At 40.2% G+C, this 9,568-nt stretch overlaps 1 long non-coding RNA gene across 1 annotated transcript in view; it reads left to right on the top strand.

Annotated features, from left to right (window-relative positions):
- Positions 1–5,929, top strand: part of LOC131879612 (uncharacterized) — a 14,186-nt gene extending 8,257 nt beyond the window's left edge. The window contains exons 2-3 of the long non-coding RNA XR_009373170.1: positions 554–725; positions 5,651–5,929. This is a non-coding gene — a long non-coding RNA (uncharacterized LOC131879612). The remainder of the gene's footprint in view (positions 1–553; positions 726–5,650) is intronic.
- The last annotated feature ends 3,639 nt before the right edge of the window (positions 5,930–9,568 follow it).

The raw sequence follows: 9,568 nt of genomic DNA, 5'->3' as shown, positions 1-9,568 counted from the left end.
TACCTACCTCGACCAAGACTAATCATAAGTCAAGATTAGAATCGATGTTTTTGGTAACCTTATTTTGCAAAGTCATGTTTTCAATACTTGATGACACTTCACTAGATACTATCTCTTACTCACTCTGAAATTCACCATTGTTTGTTGATTGAATTTATACTCGTTGCAATTAGCCCATGGCACTGCCACATCTGTAATTTCCCGTCTGGGGAAGGACAATTATAGGCCCTCGACCAAGACTAATCATAAGTCAAGATTAGAATCGATGTTTTTGGTAACCTTATTTTGCAAAGTCATGTTTTCAATACTTGATGACACTTCACTAGATACTATCTCTTACTCACTCTGAAATTCACCATTGTTTGTTGATTGAATTTATACTCGTTGCAATTAGCCCATGGCACTGCCACATCTGTAATTTCCCGTCTGGGGAAGGACAATTATAGGCCCTGCCTGATGTTTTAAAGTTGAATTCCCCAGATGCAAAGTACGAAGCAAGTGAAAAAAGCAAATGTTGAAAAACTACCCAACGCTATTCTGCTACACGTTTTAGTTATCAATGTGTTGCGCCTATGGAGCTGATGGCATGCAGTCCAATGGTTACGATTGTGTTATCATACCTGGAGCCTTGAAATTTGGAATGACAGAACCAGCCACGGCATCTCAAATCTGCGGAGAGAAGCTGGCAACTAATGTTGCCTTAGGAGAAAACACAACTATTTGCAGTAAGTAATATGATCAATGGAATTCAAAACAAGAGTCAAAGTTTAGAAAAATTAAGCATCTGAAAACAAACAGATAAGTAAGATAAAAAGGGCAAAACGTTTTTCGTGTTGAGAGAGACCCACTACATATAGCACAACCCTCCGAAATTTGGGCGATTTTGACATCAATTGCCCAGTAGAGGATGGCCCAATCCGTGACCATGTCCCCCGACATCGTACCTGCCCTGATTGGTAAGAGGATCTGATAACACTTCATCGCATATGATAACGCATCATTCCACCTGACTTTCCCGCCGTCCACATGACCGTCTGCATGACCGATTTCGCCTCCATAGTCCTTTTCGTTGAGGGAGACAGCGCCCTTTGCTTCGTATATGAACGAGTAGATACAAAGAAACAAAAGTAGAAAGGAGAGAACACGCTCTAAGATGCCAGATTGTATAAGGGATTACTAATAGATGAACAATTTATTGCTGAAGTATTGTGATTCAATGAATAAGCTAAGAACTCATCTGGGAGACCTTTGAAATCCTCAATGGGTAGAATTCCGAACAATTATGACATGTACATAAGAACTAAACAGGAAGTTGTGTACTGTGCGGTTGATAACACATTACGACTTTTGCCATCATCATTTATAACAAAACAGAACTACGAAAACCATTTTTTCACAAGTTCTTAATGACTAACTTCAGAAACATCACTTTCTCCAGACTTAAATTTAGTTTTTTGATAATGTAATGGAAAAAGATGATCATGAAAATGTCGCTGGTATGCCACAAGTATACAATATATAGTTCCTGGTTTATTTCAATTAAGAGGTTAAAAAAGTGTTTATGATTTTACTCTTTTAGGATTTGAAAGGTCTCTCAGAAGAGTTAGTGGTCCATTTATGGTGTTAGGATGTATAAACAATAAGTTGCTCAGCAAAAAATACCTTGTTCAAATCTTATCAGGCATCTTGGAGTGTATTCTTATGCTTTTACGTTTGTTCGTCCACAAGGAGGGGAGTCAGAGGAGAATGAAAAAGACTATTACCGTTGTGAAAGCCAACAATATTGAAAAGAAGTCGCTCTCCGCTGATCATATCATCAAATGGAGAGGGCCATTTCAAGAATGTAGGGGACCGTTCACAGCAACAACGGGAGAATTCGCCGCTCCATGATCAGAGGTCCTATGAACTTTGAATTCCATGAAAATAACGCTTTGAAACCTTATCAAGTGACAACTGCACGTAGCGTTTCTTTTCATCATGAGGATCCCCGCCTCCGAACTTTGTCAAGAGCTTATCTGGGCTGGGATGATGATCCGTTGTCCAGAGTCCAGCCCACTCTGTACCTAAATCAAATGCCAAATTTAGGCTTGTCGTTGATTATAGGAAGATTAATCAAGCCAGTACTAAACAACCTCGTACACCTGTTCTTGTCCGTACCTGACCTAATGCACCAAATTCTGCCAGAAAGCCATTGGTTCGGCAAACTCAATGCCGTCCACAGTTACTTCCAGATCCCACTGNAAAAGTGTTTATAATTTTACTCTTTTAGGATTTGAAAGGTCTCTCAAAAGAGTTAGTGGTCCATTTATGGTGTTAGGATATATCAACAATAAGTTGCTCAGCAAAAATACTTTGTTCAAATCTTCATCAGGCATCTCAGAGTGTATTCTTAAGCTTTTACTTGTGTTTGTCATCAAATGTCAAATTTAGGCTTGTTGTTGATTATGGGAAGATTAATCAAGCCACTAATCAATCTGTACACCTGTTCTTGTCCGTACCTGACCTAATGCACCAAATTGGATCGGCAAACTCAATGCCGTCCACAGTTATTTCCAGATCCCAATGGACAAAGAGTCGTCATTTCCTTGCGCATTTCCCTTACAAGATGGCAAATATCTACTACCACTTGTGGCTCACATGAGGTGGAGGGGCAGCAATGACGTTTTCAATCCTCGCACAGACCTAGCCTTTGAAGAACTGAAAGGAAAGAAATGGATTCCAAAATACTTGATGACACTTGTGTTCAAGTTGTTACCTTACCCTAATTCCTCAATCAGTTGACTGCTATTATCACGAAATGTCGTGAACATGGCAATGAGTTTTCCATTTGTGAATTTGAAATTGGACAATCTGTCAAGTTTGTTACTTTCTTCATTCATAAAGGAGGGAAAGAATACTGCCTAAAGGTTTCCTACCCCATGACTTACTTGCCACTGATGGGATCAAAAGAATAATCACAGGAGTCATTTGTTTCACGTCATATTTACTACTGAACGTTAAAAAATCCCAATAAATGATTTCGTTTACAGTTCTAGGCCCTCTTTTCTGCAAAAGTAACGGTAATAGTAACACGCTACTATTTACAAAAAGTATCGGAAACGGTCAATCAGCATACAAGACAACCTTGTGTCTTGCGGCAATTTTGATATTACTGCAATATTTGATCTTCAGGCATTGAATACACGATGACTCAAGCTGGCTTCTTGGATAAGATCATCCCTTCTCCTCTCGTCTCACCCCCCTCATCAGGATGGTCAAAGAGCTTACACAGTTTTGAGAAAAAGATTCGAATCTATCTTGTCCAGTTTTCTACCTCACAAAATCATGAAGAGTGCTTTTGATCTGATTGATAAGTTAACTTCTAGCGCAGTTTAATCGCTCATTTGCCAAAAAAAATGCCAAAATTTGTTTGGACATTTCTAACAGCTTTCAAAATGCTTTTACAACCACGGTGTCAGTCGTCTCACTGTGAGACGAGAGGGGTAATCATCCAAGAATTCAGCTGTAATCGACTTGCAAGGGAAACTGCTAGCACCTCATGGTCCGAAAAAAAAACCACACAAGTTGTCCTTTTCAAACGTCTAGTCTGCCAAATCCTGCCGTTTTTAAGGCAAATGTCCGCCAAGCCAATCATTTCCCGTCAGAGTTTTCGGAAAACCACCACATCTGGCACCATAGAAATTGAATATATAATCACGAGAGGATGCGATTAGGGTTACCAATAAAATGACATCAATTGTGGCATGTTGGAAACCATTAGTTAGGCACAAAAAGTAACCAGGACTTTTCTTTTGTCAAACCAGGGTTGCCTTCTGCACGAAATTACCTTGTAACAATCCGTTGGAATCGGCTGGTGTCTTTGCTTTCCAAATTTTCTGGCAAACATAGTCCAATTTTTTAAACGTAAAAATTGAGTCTTAGGACCGAAGTTAGTACGAATTAATAGAATTTGGTTTTTCAAATGCAAGATCCAGGAAGGGACTGCGACAGAACTTGGGCGTCTCTCTCATCCGAAATGTCCATGTCTCAATCTACTCGCTTACTAAGTGTGATTGTTGACGACTCATAGGAAAGTCAGTGACTTATTACATCAGCACTTAGCCGCATACATCCAGGAAGATGTTCCATCAATACTCAATTGAACCAATTTGTAAAAAGTCCATAAAATATGAGACGTCAGTGGAGCATCTGAAAATTATGCCTTTAAACTGGATGTCATGATTTCCATTGTCTTTTTACATTTTTTAACATCGTTTACTCTCGGAATATTCACTGTTTTCTAGCTCAATCTTACTTACGAAATAATATTTTTCTAAACGTCCAACCTCGATTGATCTCGGTCAAAATGTCGTTTTCCTCCTAAACGGACATAACGGTGTGGAAGAAATGAATTTCCTTGGTCTTGAAAAGCGCAAATTTGAAAACAAATGATGAAAATTGTACTTGTTGACCAATTTTACTATTCACGATATTTTCCATTGAGCGCCAGTGCTATACCATGAATCTCAAAGTTCAGAAAGTACTCACATGGGAGTAAGAATGAAACCTAACCACCGTTTTTCAAGAAAGGCTGGCCATTCCCGATCATCATGATCGTAGCACAGAAGAAGTAACATAGAAGAGTAAAAATCGAGTTTGTTGTGTTTTTTTACTGCAGCTGAATCGGTAACCAGTGGACAGGGCAACTCTAGCTGATAACGAAAATTGTACTTGTTGAATAATTTTACCATTCATGNTTTTTTTACTGCAGCTGAATCGGTAACCAGTGGACAGGGCAACTCTAGCTGATGGAAAGCAGCGCCTCTACAATCAGAAACTATACCCTAGCAGCCGACCAGCTTACATTCATTGGCTCTGAAAACTAGTCCGCCTGGCTAGCTCTCATCCGACTCCCTAGAAGTTGCTTCCTCTTTGATCTTAGGACGGAATAAACTTTTCCCTGTTTTTTTAACAATTTGCCTCTTAAAGCAACGTTAACGTGCGTCAAAAAAAGAGGGAGAGGAAGCGATTAAAGGGGAAAGTTGCGTGAATAAAGTTGAGATGTTTCAAGTTTGAACATCATTAGGTGGAGCGTGACTATTTTTTTGTAACCTAAAAAGGTCCCAAAAAGCAGCAGCCTCTTATTCATTGTGCCCCAGCTTATTCGAAAATGACGCTTATGTATCTTGCAATTACAACCAAATGAAATGCAACTTCTAAAGTTACATGGAAGCATAGTGTCTGAAGTTGGTCCTCAGAAAAGATCGATGGAGGGCTACCTCGTTTGATTGTCATTGAGATCGACGTTCGGCCTTGATCTGGGAACGAGTTTGGCGTTTGAAAAGCATTTTTTCGCGGGATTGAGCTATAAGTCTCCCGTTCTTTGTCGAAACCTTTCGATCATTTTGGTTTTAGAGCATTGAACTTGCTTGCTTCCAGTCTAGGAGAAGGGTACACGATGATTCTGGGCTGCGTTCAAGCAAAACTGACTCCGAGATCGGGGCGACCCAAAACTGGTGTGCGATCGAGGTCTAAAAAATTGGGCTCTTGAGTCTGAAAACTTGTTTGATCTCACTAATTATTGGTAGTTATTACCAATTCATGAGCGCAATCTTACAAATGTTCGCCCAAATGGGTAAACTGCGATTAACACAAATATTCTCTTTTCCAGCAAGACAACGTCCTTTCCACATCACCTTCCGGTCTGACAATTTTGAGCACATGGTTGAAGCAGACACAAAAGTTAACCCAGGATTTCGCCTTGCGTTTTCCCAACAAAGCTGCTGAGTCACTATGTAGCCTCAAATCGATGATTTTTTGAGGAGTAATCGCCTAAGTGATTGCTTCAACTGTATTTTATTTTGCATAAGTTGTAAACCGATTTTCTAATTCTTATTTCATTTCCTAAAGAGAGTAATTGATAACAAATAAAACCAAATCTAGTGCCGTCACTTAATTCACATGAATGTTATTTTTTCCTTTGTTTTTGGTGCTAAGATCACTGGATCAGAAGGTTGAACCTCATTGTGCCAACAAAGCTAGCCATCTCATCGTCCATATATTTTTTCGATAGGCGTTGTCTAATCAGAATGGTTCTCCAACTATGGGGGCGATTAACATAAGAAAAATGGTCTTGAGATTGGCTAACCTAAGATGTTTACGATCTGTAATATACGTATATGCATGTTTGAACGAGGAGTTCGGTTGGATTAGGTGCTGGGTGAGAGAATGGGACATGTGGCCGGTTTTTGTAATATGTACTGGTCTTTCCATTGAACCATTGGGATAGATGTTCCGATTAATACCATCCTACATATCACAAATCAAGTTCATTCGGTTAGGTGGTTGCAATACAACCAAAAAGAACGGAAAAAAGAACACAAAAACCCGACCTCACACAAATAAATGGGCATCCTGACATTCCTTACATGTTAAAAATAAATAAGCGAGGGAGAACCTGCTTTCTCAGTTCGTTTGAATGAAACAATTATGTCTAGGGGTCGAAAAGATAACTTTCTTAAGTTAAATTCATTTTCAACTTTTTCGTTCACTTTTGGGCAAGAACTTTTTCAAGAACTTTAACCATAAAATAATCTAAAGCCGAAGATTTTCGGAAAAATTCAAGGATTTCGGTCCTTTTTTAGGATAGTTTTAAGAGACCTGTAGCAAGGAAGTTTAGGCCTGCCTTGGATGTCACTGTTTGTCCCCGCTCAATGATTTGTTTGACATTGATCCCCCAAGCTTTCAGTAAGAGTTACTGTTAAGCAAGCACATAGGGGCATATTACAAGTGATCTAACTAGAGAGCTAGTCCTCTACGTAGATCTAACTTCTTTTGCTTAGTGGCGATTGGTAGCCCTCCCATCGTTTGTCGCCAAAATAATGTTCGAAAATGTAACTAATCGCAATCTTGAGGTCAGAATCAAAACAAAGGGCCTGCCGAAGACCGACAAAAGGCAGAGGGAATTGGCCAAGTTTTCGGTGTTCATCCTCAAACCATTGGTGCACAGGGTGAGTAGATGTTTCAATAGCCCCTTTTAAGGGAAATAATATTTTTTAATGAGGAGTCTTCATAAAAATTTAATTTTATGCTGACGTAAACAAGACTTAATCCAAAGGGCAAGAACATCTTGCAAAACAATAATCAAGCAAATTTAACCTAAAAATCACCATTAAACTTGAATAACTGAACAATTATTTTCAGTACAAAATTAGCTTTATCTCATTCCATTGATTTTTGCTTGTTCCTGTAGTCGAGTTGGAGTATGTTAGCTGAGGCTAGGTAGTTGGTCAGCCAAGAGTACAGGACCGATCAAGTAAATTTACACCATCTTCAACAACACACAATTCGACGAAATGAGCAGGTAGGCATATTGAAATTCCTTGAAGTTAAGGCTGGTAGACCTAATTCTTTAGTTATTTCCAAATAGCCCACAAACAATGATTGCCGTTCATGACACAGGGACGTTTGGATGTGACCCTCGATCTAGCTTGCGCAGAACGTCCAGCTACTCCCTTGATCAAGCTTTTGAAACTTGGCAAGGAAATGGCTCGGAACGTGTACAACAACTGGAAAGTGGATGATCAAGTCGCGGGAAAGAGCAAGGCACTGACACTCTTGATTTAATAGAAATCCCTCCGTAGTCCAAGAGAGCATGGTAGAGAATGCTCTCGAAATTTGCGATGTCCATAAACGACAGAGATGCAAAAAGGCAAGGAAAGGGTGTAAATTGGTTCAACCAGAATGGTGTCCCAAACTTAGAGAGTTTGGCCTTCTCAAGTTCCATGAAAAGGAATGTTCCAAACAGGGATGTAGCATTTTCACCCGTTCATGTGCATGAGTTCATTGAGACACAAGGTATGCCTAAATTTCAAATGCACAAAGGCCCATCTCAGGGGCACTAGGAGGAAGAGACAGCAGCTGTCTCTCCTCTAACCTCATCCTCAATTCCTCTAACCNGTTTGGCCTTCTCAAGTTCCATGAAAAGGAATGTTCCAAACAGGGATGTAGCATTTTCACCCGTTCATGTGCATGAGTTCATTGAGACACAAGGTATGCCTAAATTTCAAATGCACAAAGGCCCATCTCAGGGGCACTAGGAGGAAGAGACAGCAGCTGTCTCAACCTAATTGTCAAGTCTCTCAACAGACTTACCCCATCCTTTTCCTTTCCTCTTCCCTCTTTCCCTCCCATTGTTCCCCTCTCTCTCCTCTAACCTCATCCTCAATTCCTCTAACCTTTCTTTTGCCCAAAGTTTGTAGTCATAATCCCCACTTCGGTCGTCGTGACCCTGATCTGATCCAGTATGTCCATGTGACACCTAGTAATCTGTCAGAATATCATCATGTTCTCGAGATAGGGTCGACCATTACTCAAAAGCCGGCGTGCTCTTGAGTAAGACTGGCCAAAAAGGTCGGTCTGGCTACGTTCAAGTTCAAAGATGAGCATTGGCCGTTTATTATAGAGAGGTTAGGAGAGCTTGATCTTATTTCAATGCTGAAAAAGGAATCATCCATTTATGTAGCCTTAGACAAAATAATTCTAGTTTTTGAGGACGTCTGTTCCACTCGAGCAATCTCTGAATGTGTTCCACAGGGCGGGGCACACTAAAATTCCGAAGTATAGGAAGAATTTGTCCAAAAAGAGTTGCAAACTAGCAAAAAGGCTCCAGAGCAATTTTTGAATCCAGTACTTGTGGCTAGCCTTCAAAGAAAGTTGGAGTTGATCCAAGGTAGAATTAAGGCCTCCATTGAGACAAATCAGCTGAAAAAGGAAAGTAGAGTAATTCAGGAAGTGAGGTTGAATCCGAAGGCATTTTTCTCTTAAGCAAACTCTAAGAGAAAGATGAAGCACCTTGTTGGTCCCTTTGAGGTTGATGGGGAAACCCTCAGCAATGTAGAGGCTATTACTAATATGCTTGAAGATCAGTTCTAAAGTGTGTTTTCAACCCCACTGAGTTTAGGAGCAACAGTCCATTGCTCTATTGACGAGTCTGTTGAGATTGATGTTGTTAGTCACATTGAGCAATTTGATGATCACATAGTTACAGATTAAGATGCTTTAACGGCCATCAAGGACTTGATGCTTTCAAGTTCTCCTGGTCCTGATGGTGTGACATCTCAGTTTCTGATGAGATGCTCACTAGTTCTTGCTCCTGTTTTCTTGTACTTGATACCTTGCATCTTGGTTCAGGTCAAGTTCCCCTCTTCTCTGAAGCTAACTCATGTTGTTCCAATTTTCAAAGGGGGAGATAAGTCGCTCCCCAGTAGCTACAGGCCGATTTCTCTCACTTCGAATATTGCAAGGGTATTTGAGAAGATCATGAAGTCCAAACTTGTTGAAATTCTTGAAGTCAATGAAGTCCTTCCTCCTAGCCAGCACGGGTTCCGAGCACATTTTAGCACGGTTATCCAACTGATTGAGCATTTAGAGCAGGTCATTGAGGCACTGGAGAGCCATGAATCAGTCGATGTAGTTTTTGTCGACTTTGCCAAGGCCTTTGACAAGGTAGATCATGGCCTTTTAGTTAACAGGCTCCATGAGATTGGGATCCAAGGCAAGGTTCTCAATTGGCTAAGAAGTTTCATTT

This window comes from Tigriopus californicus, chromosome 4 (genome assembly GCF_007210705.1).
Source record: "Tigriopus californicus strain San Diego chromosome 4, Tcal_SD_v2.1, whole genome shotgun sequence".
NCBI classification, from domain to species: Eukaryota; Metazoa; Arthropoda; class Copepoda; order Harpacticoida; family Harpacticidae; genus Tigriopus; species Tigriopus californicus.
Note: the sequence above shows the minus strand (reverse complement) of the source record. Positions and strands in the feature narration are given on the sequence as shown.